The 18,136-nt window shown below is 38.2% G+C and overlaps 1 protein-coding gene across 1 annotated transcript in view; it reads left to right on the forward strand.

The window, feature by feature from the left end:
- The first annotated feature begins 11,185 nt into the window (after positions 1–11,185).
- Positions 11,186–18,136, forward strand: part of LOC138707655 (uncharacterized) — a 133,775-nt gene continuing 126,824 nt past the window's right edge. Inside the window, exon 1 of the mRNA XM_069837364.1 lies at positions 11,186–11,385. The gene's annotated coding sequence lies outside the window, so the exon portion shown is untranslated. The remainder of the gene's footprint in view (positions 11,386–18,136) is intronic.

Genomic DNA, 18,136 nt, shown 5'->3' on the forward strand with positions numbered 1-18,136 from the left:
GTGTATGCAGTGTCGGTACCAATCCTTATGCTCATTATGAAATCACTTCTTCACTGAGCGAATAACCTCCTCGTCGTCCTCAAAATGTCCTCCACGAATGGCATCATTTAATGTCCCAGAAAAGTGTAAGTCCGAGGGACCCAGGTCAGGGCTGTAGGGTGAGTGGGGTAACATTGTCCAACTCTGTTTTGTGATGTGTTCCGAAGTCCCCAAACTTGTGTGAGGACTAGCGTTATCTTGTTGAATCAAAACATCTCCTGGGTTGTTATGCTTCCAGTGACTTGGGTGCGCAGTGAAGAACTGGCTTCGTAACTAGAACAAAGATTGACATCGACATGGCATACATGCCCTTGTGTCTCGCTGGAGGAAGGCCATAGAACTGGAAGGAGGTTATGTGGAAAAATAAGATAAGTAGATAAAACATCATTCTTTCATTTGTGTAAATCACATTGTGTGAAATATATAATTTTTGAGGAAAAAATGTGGAGCATTACTTTCTGGGCGACTCGCCTACATATTTTTAAGTGTAATCTACAACGATAAATTCTCATTAATTTTAAACCTGTTTCGTTAAGGGAAATTTCAATTATAAAAGTTTCTGAATGAATGCAAAGCCAGTGGCAAGTATTAATAATGCTATGAGATTCATTTTAAATTACTTTTTCGTACAGGTATACTGTAGCCTATATAACATCTTCCTAAAGGTAAAACATGTCGATAAAGTCTTGGTGGAACGATTTTGGCAATTATTTCCACAATCTCCAGCATTTTCAATTTGAAAACCTTGTAATCACAGTGGTAGCATGCATAAATTGTATTCACCATCAGCAAATTATTCTGCACAGTCAGTCGATACCTGAGGAATACATCGAGGTGTAACTTTCATTATCATTATGTAGCGGGCCACCGGCATGGTTTACAGTTAGGGTTGCCAACCCTTCCCATATTTTCCTGGATCTCCCGCATTTGCCCTTAATTTTTAATAGCTTCCCGGCTCCCTTATTATTCTTCTCTTCGAGCATTTTTCGCCTTCATTTTTTGCATAATGTAAAAATTGTAAATCTAAACATTTGCGTGAATGATGATTGTTTTTATGATGAGGTTTGTTGCTCAAGAGATGAATTAAAATCTGCTGTCTTTATAGAATGTAATGCTTGCCAGAAATGGGTTGTAGTGCTCACCCGTTTAAAATCAAAACAGTGTTAATATTATAAATTTGGAGAAACTGGCTAGTTTTGTTCTAAGCAGACCAAGTAGTAATGTTCATAAAAGAGGGTGTTTCATCTCATGAACAATAACTGGACAGGTGTTTGAAACAGGAGCACGACACAGCTAATCAAATTAGAGCTAAAAACTGCAGTCGACTTCAACGATTACGCGAGGCAAACTCTGTCTCAAAATAATTTAAATTTAAGCGTAGCTGCCAAAGTGTAGAATAAAGTAGTTTTCCAGTAACTGAACCAAATAATTTGTCAATTTTCTATGTGAAATTTTGTGGATTCTTTAGTCTCCCGTATTTTCTTCAAAAAAAAGTTGGCAAACCCATGTACAGTCAAGGAGCGGAATTTGATCTCCAAGGTTGTGCTCGAATATTAGTTCGAATTCCGCTTTAGTTAATTACCTGGTTAAGTATTTTCCAAAGTTCACTGAAATGCAAGGTGACTCAACGCCAGTGATTAATTCAGAGAGTGGCCCGGGGAGAATTTTTCCTCGAATTCCAGGAAATCACTCGGGAGTTTTCAGGCATTTTCGAACTAAAATATACGGTAATTTATACAATATTATGTTTCAATTTTATTACGAGTTTTCAATAAGTAAAATAAATAATCTTATCCAGATTTTTAGGTAGTTGTTTCCTTGAAGGTTTGTGGTCTGCCAGAAGATTTTGATTGGTTGAAATTTAAATCGTCTGAATTTTTAAGTCTTGATTTTTATAGTTGAAAAGTCAGATGTGCTTTGTTTTTTCTGACGTAGTTTTCAGTGTTATTCTGTTATTTTTGTTTAGCAAATATAATAATTTCGTTTACTAAAATAGTTATGGCATATCGTCGGCTTAATTATAAAACTCCGTAAGTCCAATTTTTCTCAAATGTCGAAATGTTGTTGTACCAAGAGCTAGAGGATGGTTCAGTGAAGGCTCTATGAACATTAGTTCTAGTTTTAAAACCCATTTTATTAATTGATGCATTTTTTGTGTAAATTTACTTGGTATTTTTCGCATAATACTACGCCAAGGGGTCGGCATTAAAAGGGTTAAAGAAAAGAAATAAACGCCTTAAATGACTTTAAAATAAACTTACTTTACACCTCGACGTTTGTGTGTGTAGATCTATGTGTACAAAGGGAACTGACGAATGTTCATTCATAAGTACGTAAGTCTTTCAAGAAGTCCATTATGGGTACAAACTTCAGGAGAGAGAGATGAGAGGAGATACCGCGGAACCAGATAACATTGTGTCCTCCCCTAACACCACCAGGAGTCCCGACCTGCATGATCGTTACACGGATAAGAGCGAGGAGCGACAAAAAAACGTTTATAGTTGCTGAGACAACAATCGGCCTACTTCAGCAGACACCAAATCATTGGTCGTCTAGATCTAGAACGTTATACACAAAAACACTGGTTTCCACGCGGCAACACCGAAGCTCGTACAACATACCCTGAAATTATCTAGAATTAAAGGAGAGTATTGTCCACCGTGTATGCTGGGTAACTTTCGGTGCTGGACCCCGGACTCATTTCACCAGCATTATCACCTTCACTTCATTCAGACGCTAAATAACCTAGATGTTGATACAGCGTCGTAAAATAACCCAATAAAAAATGCACCGTTGTGGCTGAGGGGTTAGCGAGTCTAACTCCGAACCCAGCTGACCCGTGTTCGATTCCCGGTCAGGACGAGTTGCCTGGCTGAGGTTTTTTTTTTTTTTTTGTTTTTTCCCTCAAATCCTATGAATGAATATCAGGTAACTTCATTAGGCGATTGGAACCCCACTCATCTTCGCCACTTCCTTTCCTCCCCCATCATCCTTTCCTCTTCATCCCGTTTCTGGTTTTTCAGATCACTCCCGAAGCTGCTGACTCTCTTGACCGGCCTCCGTGGAATGTAGGTCAGCGATGTTGGATGGCTTCTGCAATGGCACCCGAGGCGGACCTACTCTGGGGAGGAGTTTCGCCTCGGACCGACAGGGGGGGCCTTGGGGAATTTGTCGAAGTAGGAATGGTATATGGATTCTGTCGGCTGTAGGGACCGGTCGTTAAGTGAGTCATGTGGTTAGGGCGGTGCGTGTAGGGGATCTGTGGCATGCAACTCATTCCATATCGAGAGTTAGCGCAATATAGATTTCAAGAGGTCGCAGTGCTGGGCCATCCGTGCCCCCCTCAGTTAAATTTCATTCCAGTTCATTCCAAAGGAGAGTAGTACCTCTGTATAAGGTCCTTACTGATACGTATATCTATTATCAGGCAATAGATCTACATCTTGCTTGAGGATATGTGTCAGAGGAAGAACAACTGTTTGTATACATCTGAAGTCTGATTAGTGTAATATGTTACGAGTCAGCGATGTATGCAGTGGAGGGGAAAGGAATGGCCACACTACACTACCACGTTATCTCCTGGCTTATTTCTCTCATGACTGATGCCTTGATGTTACTTACGAGGTTAAAATCTTTCTTGGGACAGTTGACTAAACAACAACAAAGGAGAGTAAGGTGAAATGGAGTGTTCATGGAATAAATTTCGTATTGTTGAGGAAAACGGGAGAGCTCCGAGAAAAAATTCATCCTGGAATCTTTTTCAAAACGAGTAGGGTCTATAATTCCAATTAGTTTCCGAGATCGAATCCAAGCCCGTGGAATGAAACGTCAGCTTTCTAAGACTGAATAGCCGAAGGAGGTTCCTGAATTGAATTTAATTCAATTTAATTTCGGGAGGGGGGGTGGCATTACGAGCCAGTACTGCGATGTTGAAGACCTATTGTACTAACCCTCAAGCTATAATTTTTCGCTGTAAGAAAAATCCTAATGTAAACAATAGCACGTGACTGAAGTGAGGCTTCATTGGCCGCTGTTTGGCGCCATGGATTGAAGATTCTCAGCACGTGTTCCCGCCAACGAATTAGATACTATAGAGAGGCAGTATACCTCTGATACAGTATGCGCTCCCTGCGGAGGCTGACAGTACTATGGATCGTTCCCTACAAAACATGCGGTCTATAGTACCGCCAGCCTTCGCAAGGAGTGCTTATCAAAGGTATACGCCTCTCAGCTGCCTCTCTATACTAAACTGTGCAATGTACAGATGGACATGTCAGTATATTTAATTACAATAAAATTCTATCTATCTAGCTCGTTGGTTCCCGCCTACTGTTGTACATTCTGTTTCATGTTAAACATTTCCCGTTACTTGTCAAGTAGGCCTAACCTCATTACTGTGCATTCGTTTGCTTAGGAAACATTTACTTTATAATTACTGTAATTAAATTATTTTTAATTCTTATGTCTTCACAATGGACAGTTGCGGATGCAGAAGCCATACTTCAGTACCACGTGCTTACGTGAACAATTACGGGCTGAAGTCACGCCAGCTTGTTACAAGAACAGACTACCTCAGTATTACTGTTGGTATTCATCCACGTTCATAGTACACAACAAAATATAAAAGTAGCTTTTCTCTTACACAGCGTTTTATATATGTTAAATGTTTCATCGTATTTAACAACTAGAATTTGTTTTTTTTTTTTCAAATAATACAAGATTGTGGTTTCCAAATACGAACTATTTTTTCCTGCGTCATGTGAGTGTTTCGACTGGGAGCCAATCACGAGTATGACAGCAACGTGCTTATGTTTACATTAGGATTTTTCTTACAGCGAAAACAGTATAGACGCATTCCCAAACCCACACAATTTAATTACAATAAGGTTCGCTGTGTAACCAGGTTATGAGTAGGCAACCCAAAACGTCCCTAGGCCACCCCTCCTCGTTAGAGCTCTATATAGAGCTCTACTCCTCGTGCGTCGCCAGCTGGAATTCAAGGAATGCTACGGATTGATGATTGAATGGAGATGTTGACGTAATGATGCAATGTCTATATGGGGTAAAATGAGAACTCCGAGAAACCCCCAACTGCGACCTCATCCGCCATAAGAATCACTAAGGATATTTTATATGAAAAATTCCAAGCCACACGTGACAGACCGAAGGTCTGACCACTCAGCCACCGCAGAGATTGGAGGCTTTTTATGGCGATGAAAAAGTTTCAAGAATCGGTATGCCGTTCTTCATCATCTTACATTTTCTCTAGGCTACGGACTGGAAGGTCCGGGGTTCGATCCCAAGTGGTGACAGGATTTTTCTCGTCGCCAAACTTCCAGAATGGCCCCGAGGTTCACTCAGCTTCCTATAAAATTGAGTACCAGGTCTTTCCCGGGGGTAAAAGGCAGTCAGAGCGTGGTGCCGACCACACCACCTCGCGCCCGAGCGCAACTCCGGATCGGCAGGCAAGCGGCTTAGCCGACCAAGTTCATTGCTGTTACTGTTATTTCTTCTTTCTCTCTATTTTTTTCTTGTATTATCTTAATAAGTTTTCCATAGAGCTCTTTGATCCTGTTGATCTATTGTAATTTTTATTATTTTTGTTAATGTTTCTAGGCCTACTTATATTTGTATGTTTTATCTGGTAGGATAAAAGAAAAGGCACTATGCCCTTAATCCTTTCAGGTCAAATAAATAAATTTACCAGCCGACAGTGCCGTTTTATAAAGATACATACAATAATCTCGACAACGTTGTGGTAATTGGACTTTTGAATGATTTTCGTTGAACATTCCCTCGTTTTTCGTGGAAATGTGTCATGTCAAGTTGGGAATGCCACTGACAAGAGAACGTTTAACACTGGAAGGTTGCGTAGGACCTTCAGATTTTGCACACTGATACGTCATATTAGTGTAAGATGTGCCAAAAATTTGCGAAAATAATATGCAAGGTATTAAAAACGATGTTCCGAATATCTATGTGAATCTAATTGTTGCGGAGCCTTTTGAGTTCAGCGTGTGGCAGAGACGAGGGAGAAACAAGGTTGCAACTCAAAGTCTGTAAACGCAGAGTTAAATAGGGTCCATCATTACGAACAAAATATGAACTGATTTCATGCAATTAAACAAACTGATAGTACATTACATTGGTAAGGTATTTAATGATCTCACAAATTAAACTCATCGACACAGGTTTGTCTTTCTTAGAACCTGTCACTATCCCTTCTTTATTTCTCTTATTCTCTCCACCTTTCTGGTTGTCTATACACACTACAGTCTCACTGAACATAAACAGAAGAAAACTATGAATTGTTCATACAGTGATGAAAGCACAAATTCTTATTGCAACATGCACAGCAAATAAAACTCTTGCTGGATCCTGCATGGTATATTTTAATCCGTAATATGTTTAATGGACTCGCTTTTTATGTTCAGAACCAGTGATTTAAACTATTGCCCACAAGAACATAAGCTAGGGATGGTAATACGTTCAGGATAAAATATGTTACATGATAAATTTGTACTAATAAATTATGTTATGACTCCACAATTAATATGTGTTACGTTTTTCATATTATGTCTCTTGTGCACAACGTAAAATAAATTTAATAATTATATAAAAATAAACACTTTCTTTAAAGAATCGAATGTAATTTTCAATACATTAACTATGTGAAGTTACCTTCAAAACTCAAAATTATTTTAAGTACTGTACAACGTAACTTTTCTATTTATTTACTAACTAGGCAAATTGATAACTTGCCTTTATTTGAGGAATTATGCATCGATGTAACACTCTCTCTTTGAAACACAAAAAGAAATAGCTAATAAGCAGGCTTAGAATCCAAGACAATTTAAGAATGAAGTGAAGTTAACAGTGCAACAGAATATAGATGGAGTGAGGTGGCGCGGTGAGATTTGTTTACGTGTGCGTTAGGGTACAATCCGGTTCGTGATCAGAGAGAGGTACAGTAGTCTTCCGTCTCTCCTACGAAAAGAACTCAGGCCATCAGAGTGTATTTTCAATATATAGTGAACATTATGAAAGGTCAGTGGAATAGAGAAAAATTCTCTCCGGCACCGGGATTTGAACCCGGGTTTTCAGCTCTACGTGCTGACGCTCTATCCACTAAGCCACATCGGATTCCCATCCCGATGTCGGATAGAATCCTCTCAGATTGTTTCACCTCTTGGATTCCCTCTAGTGGCCTACCCTCATGCACTGCGTCATAGATGTATGACATTGGGACAATGTCCACATATGTGCAGAGGTGCACTCGTTATGAGTGACTAAGTGGCCGGGATCTGACGGAATAAGCGCCGTCTTAAATCACTAAGGGCCGTATTCATAGATATTCTTAGAGCGGGCTTCCGGTGGATGATCAGCGAACTAACGTTTTTCGTATTCATAAACCAGTGTTAGCGATATATGATATGAATCCTGTACAAGTAACCAGTCGATAGTCTGGGCTAGTTTAGCACGCTCGTAGCGCGGGCTAGCGAAATGTCTATGAATAGCACCCATAGTGATTATTTTTCGCATATCATATATTATTATGATGTACCGAAGTAAATATGATATTTCCGTGCAGATATTCTGCGTCGTCATATGATGAAAGAGGAGAGGATTCTATCCGACATCGGGATGGGAATCCAGTGTGGCTTAGTGGATAGAGCGTCAGCACGTAGAGCTGAAAACCCGGGTTCAAATGCTGGTGCCGGAGAGAATTTCTCTCTGTTCCACTTATCTTTCATCATATGATGACGCAGAATATCTGCACGGAAATATCATATATACTTCGGTACATCATAATAATATATAGTGAACAGTTTTTTCGAACTAGTTGCAAGTATGTACTATATGGTTGTTCATTGTAACGCTTACGACTTCAATGTCGCCGAGGGACATGAAAACTTGTGAGGTATGTATCCTACTTCATTTTCTACCGTCAGTAGATTATACTATTAACTGTAGAATATAACGAAGCACATTGACATCTTGTTTACATTCACAGTACATCTGTCTACTATGTTCAAGGAACTCTATAGTCAAGTTGTGCGTATATTGGTTGCTAAAGTGTCCCGGATCCTAAGCCTGCTAATAAGTAAGCAGTATTTCCAATAGTAACAGGAGATTTTCTTTAATTGATTAACACTTTAATTCAAGTTAGCAATTATTGCTCGTGTATGTGAGAATATAGTGAAAGATTCCATCACGCGAACAATTAAACTAGTATGGTATTCAATTTCTCTCAAATTAAACCTATAACTCTATAGCTACAATACACTGTTGTGTTCGATGTCATATTATTCCGAACTTACCCACCATTGCCTCGCGACACAAGTACTACACAGACCTTGCCTTCTTCCGAGCGACAATATCAGGACTTCCAAACTACTATTAATATTACAAATATTGTTTAACTGTCTTATAGGTCGATAGTGCTGAGAGTATAGTATGCTATATCATACTTCATGATTATGATATAAAATGTATGTGCAGAGACCCGAAGTATAGTATAATATACCTCCATTCATGCTCCAACTGTATCCTGCAGAATTTTTTCAGCATTTTTCCTCATGTCAGTGACTTTTTTTTTGAAGTGCATAATTATATTGAACTTTAAAAATAAAACAACAAAGGTCTCAGAACTCAGAAGAATAAATTTGTCACGCAATAATTGTGACGCAGAGTTGATATGATGCAGGGCACCTCTGATACACGACTAGGATTGCCAACACTCCCGTATTTTCCGGGACATCTCGTATTTTCCGGGACATCTCGTATTTAGCCCTAATTTTTAAGTCACCCGACTCTCATATTTTTCTTCCCTTCGAGCATTTTCTCCCTATTTTTGCATAATGTAAAAATCTATTTTAAACACTTAATTTTTGTGTGATTGAAAGTTATTTATATGATGAATTCTATTGTTACAGATATGCACTGAAATGTGCAATCTTTGTAGAAGCTAATACTTGCCGAAAATAGTTTCAGGGCTCACTAGTTTAAAATCAAACAATGTTAGAGTTACGAATTTATATAAAAAAGAAACTAGTGATTTGTGTTATAAGTAGAGATGAAACAATTCCTTCCATGGACACGAGGTTGCCTACGTTTCAACTATACAGTGTGGGTGTCTCTGAACTCTGCACAGCGGTCAGATGTAAACAAGAGCAAGTTTCAGACATACAAAGTACAGTATACTTCGGTGGAACATAAAAGTACGCACTACCTGTTGGGAACATTTGGAGTGAAATATAACCAATATAAAGTTGTTGCTCTTGGTAGTCCTCTATGGAGTGTACATTCAACTAAAGCCTACATATAGACTATTAAAATGACAAACAGGAGCTCGACACATCTAATCAAATCAGAACTGCGCATAACAATCAACTTAAACTACTCATGTGGGGGATTTTTACAATTTGTTCGAAACTATAACGTGTGAAGAAGTGTCTCAGAATACTCCTAGTTTAAGCCTAAGTTTAGAATAAAGTTGTTTTTAGTGCCGCTAACTGAATTAAATAATTTGTCTATTTTCTATGTGAAATATCGCTTAGTCTCCCGTATTTTCTCAAAAGCAGTTTGCAACCTTACACACGACATCGCGTTGGCAAGAGTCAACATTCCTACCGTTTTAGGGATTCGGAACTACCATCATAATGTTGTATACAGTGTCATGAACTTTGTAAAAATTATCACACCTATAGTCTAATTGGAAGTTTACACTCCTTGGCACAAGTCACTATATACGACAGTACAAGACTAGCGTCTTTGCTTCGGTGCTAGTGCGCTGGTCTTGCATCCTGGTGCCCCATGTTCGATCCCCGGCTATGATGGAATGTTTGTGGACAAATGCACTTTGCATAGGTGTTTTCTCGTTATAATCCATTTTCCCTTTATCAATCCAAGACACTCCACCGTCTTTTCATTCCATCTGTTATCTGCAGTAGTTGTTAAAAATGGGCTGGATTTAAATCTTGGGGGCAATAGGGCTACGGCTTTCCGATTTTCATATAAGAAGTGCTTGGGGCTCCTGGACCTAGTACGCGTCTGGGGGGAGGGGATCTCTGTCAAGCCTGAGGTAGGACGGCCCACCCACCAGCACCTTAGGCTACCTGTCAGACTTGGACAGTAATCGCATATAAGACTTAGAATGGGCCAAAGTTATCCAAGTGCCAGAACCCGTTCTGTTTCCAGCCCTCGAAATACCAAAACGGTACACTGCAAGGGACGCATACACAGTCCAAATGGAAAGAAGATAAATTTTCAATTTTCTGTCGGGAATCGAATGAGAGTCCACCGGATTCGTAGTCACATGAAATACAGAATATGATCCTTGTCAGCCAATATGGGTTGATAGCGATTCCAGCGACAATTAAAGTGGAAACAGGTTTGATTCGCTGTGGATAAATAGAAATTATTTCCTTTCCACATGGACTGAAATTATGTACAGTATTTTGTGTTTCTTTTATGTTGCCTTACTCCTTACACCGTGCTGACTACATACTCAGAGAGCTCCGTTACTTTTGAATATTACGTCAAAGTTACATTAGTGAGAATGAAATGGAACAAAAGCCATGATGATGATGATGATGATGATGATGATGATGAAGATGATGATGATTATGCTTATGATGCCACGACGACGATGATCAGTAGAAATAAAGTTTACTTTTACACTATAAAATTTCTGTATTTGCATAGGCAATGCAGTCATATTCGATATTACAATAAAAGTGGGTTTCTGGACATATACAATTTTCTTACGTTAATAAGTTGTATGCTTTGCAAAGAGTAACAGATAGTTGCAAAATTTCCTCAATACGCGACCTCTCCCACGTCACGTGCTACCAATTACGGGGAACACTGCGGGTCGCTTGGACACCCTACCTACACACTATTGGACTCCAGCATGTTTTTCAGTGACCCACTTTTATGTGACGTTGCTAATAATCGCACAAAAAGAAAAATTAATTTACAAGTCTAGAAATCTCCTTCGAATAGTTCCCCGTCGAAAACATACACAAAATAGCCCTCGTAAAGTGCTTAAAATGTAGTCCAGGTGCACATAGTTTTACGTAGTGCTAGGCGGCAGACAGAAAGCTAGCCATTCTGGCAGCGTTTCTCCATACCACCACCAGAGGCCAGCTTGCGCCGACATGACGTGAATTGCGTCCCCCGTAATATACCTTGTCTAGCTTCATACCTGCGCATTGTACAATCGTTAGCAAGACGCTAGCAGTCTGACGTGATATTCCTTGTGGTGAAGTGATTCACTCGGTGCATGAGCAGTGGACACGTTCTATCTACAGCAACCTGATATCATCAAAGCAACGTGATAAGGTGAGGATTCCATATGTAGGGCTATAGTCCTAGACGAGTTCAAGTTCGAGGAAGACTGGGGTAGCGGTGGAGGGGGGCGACTGGAGACTCCAATGACAGTATAAGCATGTAGCCAAAAATAAAAAAAAAACAAAGCAGGGTCGGTAACCGGGATTGTTTTCCAGGATACAGAAATTATTCACGACGTATTTTACAATATGTAGTTTTAAAACATAGATCGTCTCTCAAAGGTTGCTAATAAATAGCAGCTGAATTTAAAATAGACGTGAGTAATGCACAAAGTGATGAAACATGGGGCAACATGTTTAAGCTGAATGTTGGATGAGGCACAGCTCCACATTGGTGTGCTCATAAACTTAATCTATTAAATTGACAAACAATAAACTTTCAGAAGTCCGTTACTTCAGTATTTAGTTCCGGATAGAGGGTAACGAACGCTGATGGAAGTGTCAATTGCAATGTGTTTACCGATAAGTTGAAATGAATGCACGAGACTGAGTTAACATGGACGACAAACATTCCACTTCCTTGATTAGTGTTTGAGGTCAGGCGACTGGTTCTCTCTCCATTCACACCTTGTTCTGAATGGACACCCGTGCTGATCAGGGGCATGGTCAATCTTGTGTCTTTATTTGTTCTCATAAAGAGAAAACTTTTGACAGCATTTAGTTACGTGACAATCATATTAATCGAAGAGGTTGATTCATAGTTTCATGTTAATAGAATTTCAAGACATACTTTAGATACTGTTTTTAATAAACTTTACAATATATTATTTTATTTTATTAAATTTTATGTGCATTATAAGTCATTTGTTTTTTAAAGAGATTCAAAAGCTAACGCATTTTTCGTTAGTATAGAATCAAGGGAACTGACCACCTGCTTAACTTGAATGTTGGCCTCTGTTGAGTGGCTGTGGATGCCACATGCGTTTTAATGTTGGTATAGCTGCGAACAGCTGAATTCACTCTACCAGCGTTGAAACAGCTGTGGGAAAATATTACGACATTTGAGGTAACTTTAGAGGTGTAATAAATAATTCATTTACTCACTTTATGAGATCCTTCTAGATTTTAATCACAAGCGAATACAACTTCGGTCATACGTATGAAGAATATCGTGAGATTAGATTAAAATAGTTAACTTGCAGTAATTTTTTTAGCATTAATCTTGTGTTTTATATGAAAGAAGCAGCTTGCAGTAATGTGTGTATGCGTTTTTTTGTGTTATATACTCCGTCATTAACGAAACGTTATCCTTTTTTAATTCGTTTAATGATTGTCTGTGATTTTGTAGTGTACTGTTGTATGAAACAGTGTACGCGAGTATTAAAACCGTATTAAAATTTTGGTAACATTTGCTTTGACAAAATCGGTTTGTGAATCCAACGAAACCTGGTTCATTTTCTGGCTACGAAATGGAGAATTATTTGTTTGACTCTATTGTCTTTTGTCCCGAATATGTCTTCTTTATGGCTTCGTGTAATGCTGAACACATGGTGAAGAAGTCTTGCTAGTTATTAATAGTGCATGTAGTTTTCATAATCAAGAAGTAAAGAACGGAAGAACTGTTCTTCATAATGAAAAGATTACTTTTCTCCCTTATTATTATTATTACTATTATTATTATTATTATTATTATTATTATTATTATTTAATTTAGGGTCCACACCTGTGGAGTAACGATTAGAGCATCTGGCCGCGAAACCAGGTGGCCCGGGTTCGATTCCCGGTCGGGGCAAGTTACCTGGTTGAGGTTTTCCCTCAACACAATATGAGCAAATGCTGGGTAACTTTTGGTGCTGCATTCCGGACTCATTTCACCGGGGTTATCACCTTCATCTCATTCAGACGCTAAATAACCTAAGATGTTGATAAAGCGTCGTAAAGTAACCTACTAAAATAAAAAAAAATACCTTAGGTTACGGCTCACGGCACGTTTTCTCTACTAAATGTATTAAGAGCTTCTTGATTTGACTTCGTGGGGTGAGGAATACGTACAAATAACTAAAATTATTGAATCTTCGATCTCGCTACTCACCATAGACGGGACTGACATCTGATTTATGTTGCGTTATTTCATGATGAAATAAAACTGAGAGATAACATAACTTTACAAGTATATATATATATATATATATATATATATATATATATATATATATATATATATATATATACATATATATATATATATATATATATATATATATATTTAAAAATAAATAAGCTATATTTCGTAAGGTTGAAGGTCAGTGACAGGTGAGATTTAGTTTGTTCAGGTTCCTACTGTGCCTTGCAAGTACGATTTTTAGTGTATAGGTATAAAAGGTAAAAGGTAAAGGTATCCCCGTAACATGCCATGAAGGCACTTGGGGGGCATGGAGGTAGAGCCCCATGCTTTCCATGACCTCGGCACTAGAATGAGGTGGTGTGGTCGGCACCACGCTCTGACCGCCTTTTACCCCCGGGAAAGACCCGGTACTCAATTTAATAGGAGGCTGAGTGAACCTCGGGGCCGTTCTGAAAGTTTGGTAACGAGAAAAAATCCTGTCACCACCTGGGATCGAACCCCGGACCTTCCAGTCCGTAGCCAGCTGCTCTACCAACTGAGCTACCCGGCCGCAGTGTATAGGTATACAAATAGATTTACCCTGGACCGAAGAAAGGACTGCTTTCCCACGTAGAGCAACGTAATGTTGGTACAACTGGGTTAAGTGATTTCGTGTGAAAATGTGTGAGAAAATCATCCGCCGGTTGTGTAAAAAACAGAGATATGTTGGGCGGGTTGGGAGAGTTCAGAGTTTTCGCAGTGATCGTATCCTGTCTTCAGCGCAAAGTGCTACAATTTTCAGGGTATTTTAATTACTCAGTACTTTTTCCCTCCAGTACGTTTTGTGTAGCTGGATCGAAGATTCGTACTGAAATTGAGCGGAAAGCAATAATAAACAACTATAAACTTGTCACAGTCCTCGGTCTTAAGTCACTTACCTATCCCCTTAACTAACCCACTATAACGTTGTTATAGTCGCTTGTCTCCTGTCACTTAGCTATCCCCTCATTTAACACACTAACCTAACTTAACCTAACCTAATCTAACCTAACCAAACTTAGCCTAACCTTTGGCACGATTATTAACGGAAATGTACGCCGACGGAGGATAAAATTAAATGCAACACGATCCCCACGATTGGACACTACACTAATGTGTGACGAACACAATAAACAGACAAACTTCAGTCTTTCCCCGTTAAATATATCGCACACTGAAGTATACCCAAGATTATACAACTTAAAGTTCGAAAAAGTAATGAGATAAAATGAAAGTTATTGCTTTCGTCTCAATTTTACTAGTTTGTACATAATCTCAAAGTAAAATTAAGGAGTTCTGAATAAATTTCGTCGCGAAAATGCGCCATCATCTAAACTAAAGTAATTACCCTATATTAATATTATTACTACTATTAGTATTACGATATATTTATGCGGAAAATCACATTGGCATTAAATACAGGAAATTCAGTGATAAATTCAGTGATAAATGTACTCGTAGAACTGTGAACAACATAAAATGTTTATCTATTCAAAATATGTAGTAGAATCAGAATTTTATATGAGGACGATGGTGGTGGTGCTATTTACAAAACGAAGGATTCTATGTTGGTATTAAAAATCTACACAAACTCTCACATTTCATTGTTGTTAAGTCTTAAGATATTCAGGTTGAAGAACCCTTGGCCCAGATAGCTTCTCAGGTAATATACAGTATTAGGAATGCTGTCGTATTTCTTAACATCCTATTCATTGCCTAGCTTTAGTAGGCAAGAGCAAGTGTCCCTATATTATTGAAATTGTGACCATGTGTTTCAATTATAATGATGTAATAATTAAAATGGCATTTAAAATTCGTTATCGAGGACGTCCGAAATGAAACAGGATAAGAAAACTTGTCTTAAGCATTTCGAATTTGGAACGATACCTTTGCACTGTAATCTGAAAAATTAAGTGTACTAATATGTCTAATTGCATATAAGACATATTTTTCATATTGATTGTATGTAAGGATAGATTTGAATGTGCCAGTGAATAGTTGTGCAAGACTCGACATTGCAGTTTCAGCAATAGCAGGCAACGTGTTTAACTATTGCAGTAAATAGGCTACACTGTAAACAAGGCATTAACTAGATTAGATGCTTTCACATTCTTTTCATCGTTATACTTACGTGCCTGAAGTCTTTGTTAATTTTTTTGTTCAAGTATCGGTCTCTGTTAGCTATGCAAATGTTAATTTCGTGAAATAATATGCTTATATTAAAAGTAGACTACATAATTTTGCACTAGCGATAAAAGCGACAGATTGTTGATTAAAAACAAAATTGCTTCTCTTTGCGGATACGTCTGTAACAATAGGGAACATGAAAATATTTTTGTCGCAAATTTTCCCGATAGATGCATCTCAGAGCGACATAAATTATTTGGGCGAAAAAAGAGAGAAAATTATTAAAAATTTTTACTTCATAACTTTTTTAAACGCTTAATGCACCGTTTAAACACCTTTAACTTGTGAATCTAATATCCACTCTTTTTTATAAGCCGAAACTACAATGAAAAAACACACATTCCAAAGGAGATTGGGAGATCAGCCTTTTTCCAAACCCGATCATTGACTCTTGGCAGAGAGGAAAAAGTACTATCTGAAAGGTTGCTTTGTTTGCTAGTGTTAAGGCCAAGGGTGTTGCTATTTTAGGAATTTTGTCAGGATTCAGTTGTAAAGATGGGTCGAACGTAGACAGTTACATTATTTTCATTCCAAAGCTAAATAATTTGCTAGTGGATGTCTTTACGTAGGTATCCAACAAAGTATAAATTTTGTGATGTGTGAGTAGATTAGGAGAAACGAGATACTGTCTAAACATTGTTTAAAAAATAACGATCATGTGCACCTTAAAGAAAAAAGTGTAGCTCCTAAAAAGAAGCATCAGCGAAACCTCTTTTATACTGTAATTATTTTGACACCTAATACGTAATATAGGGCCCTACTGTTATTTTGTTGCGTAAAATTCCCTTTCCAATTTATATGAAATTATTGCTTTAACATTAACTAATTAGTGATAAAACGCGGAATACAACATTATTATTGCATTTTTTTTTTTCGAAATTAATGTGAAATTCTATACTGTCCAATTATAAGCGTATTGTGTTATATCTAAACAATATATTTTTTTTCTAAGATAGTGCGTAAAGTTACATTTTACCCTCTGTTATCAATGTCCAAAGTGAGCTTTTAAAACACTAGTGCGTAAAAAAGTAAGTAATATCTTTAGGCACTACTATTCATTTTACGCACTGCCAAAGAACATGAAATATTCAATGTACAGTTGTCAAAAGAAAAAGTGGCCGCTCTCCTGAAACAAAGTGCCCTTCGGGTATCTTCGCTACAATTCGGAGACAGGCGATGTTACATGTTGTTGGACCACGTTGCCTGATATCTACAGTTATAATTGAAGTATTCTGTGTGTTATTAGATAGCGTAATGGTAGCTTTCCGGCCTCTTATTCGTGAGGTTCTGCGTTCGACTACAACCTCGTGCTTTTTATGTTCTTTTTTGTTCTGTTTTAGAGACAAACTATACATAATGCCTCCTTTCTCTTTTACGATTATTTTAGTAATTAACATCAGGTTCATTAATATATTATGCCATGACTTTATCATTATGATATTGTGGCTGCAAATCGAAAAAAAAAAATGATGTTATTCTCAATAAAAATATCTTTCGTGGCATAAAAAAAACAAATTTACTGGCTTCGACCTTAAAACATTCAAACAATTAAGCGTTCAAAAAACAAAACAAAAAGCCACAATTCAATATTTAGTCTATCTTCCTCTTATCTCGATCATCTTGCAGTCGAGTGGGCATGGAATCGAATAGTCTTTGCAAATAGCGACTGTTCTTAGACACGATATTCCAGGCATTCTGAACATACATAAGTGTTCTACCCATGGACAGGTCTTTCATTGCAAACCCAGCAATCTCCAATCTTTCCTATTTTCTGCCTTCCTCTTAGTCTCTGCATATGATCCACATATCCTAATGTCGTCTATTATTCTTTTCAACCAGAGACCCAACCAATTCCTTTTTCTCTTTCTAATCAGTTTCAGCATCATTCTTTCTTCACTCACTTTTTCAAACACAATTTTATTTCTTATTCTGTCTCTCCACTTCACACTCACCGTTTTTCACCACATCCACATCTCAAATGCTTCAATTCGTTTCTCTTCATTTCGTCGTAATGTCCATGTTCCTTCCCCATACAATGCCACACTCCACACAAAGCACTTCACTAGTCTCTTCCTTAGTTCTTTTTTCAGAGGTCCGCAGAAGATCCTTCTTCTTCTATTAAAAGCTTCCTTTGTTCATGTTTGCAGTTTTCCTTGGGAAGGATAGGCCTAAATGCGGTAACATCCCGTTGCTTTCCGCACACCACTATCTCTTTCGCATCTTATTAGATTCTATGGGGCCCAAGCGTGGAGATGAGGAGAGTGGATTTGACTAATTGGGCCCTCCGGACTACTTCACCGAAAGTCACGGCAAGGGTTAAATATTAGTTCTATCAGGATGTTTGACCCGATCAGAGACCGGGAAATCTCAATTAGCCTTTGCCCCCCGCATCCGGGACTAGCTTCCACGAATCATCAGAAAATCTTAGAGTGTGATTGGGCCAATTTTTCCGAAAATGTTTCTACACTTTTGC

The sequence above is a fragment of the Periplaneta americana genome, chromosome 10 (genome assembly GCF_040183065.1).
Source record: "Periplaneta americana isolate PAMFEO1 chromosome 10, P.americana_PAMFEO1_priV1, whole genome shotgun sequence".
Lineage (NCBI taxonomy): Eukaryota > Metazoa > Arthropoda > Insecta > Blattodea > Blattidae > Periplaneta > Periplaneta americana.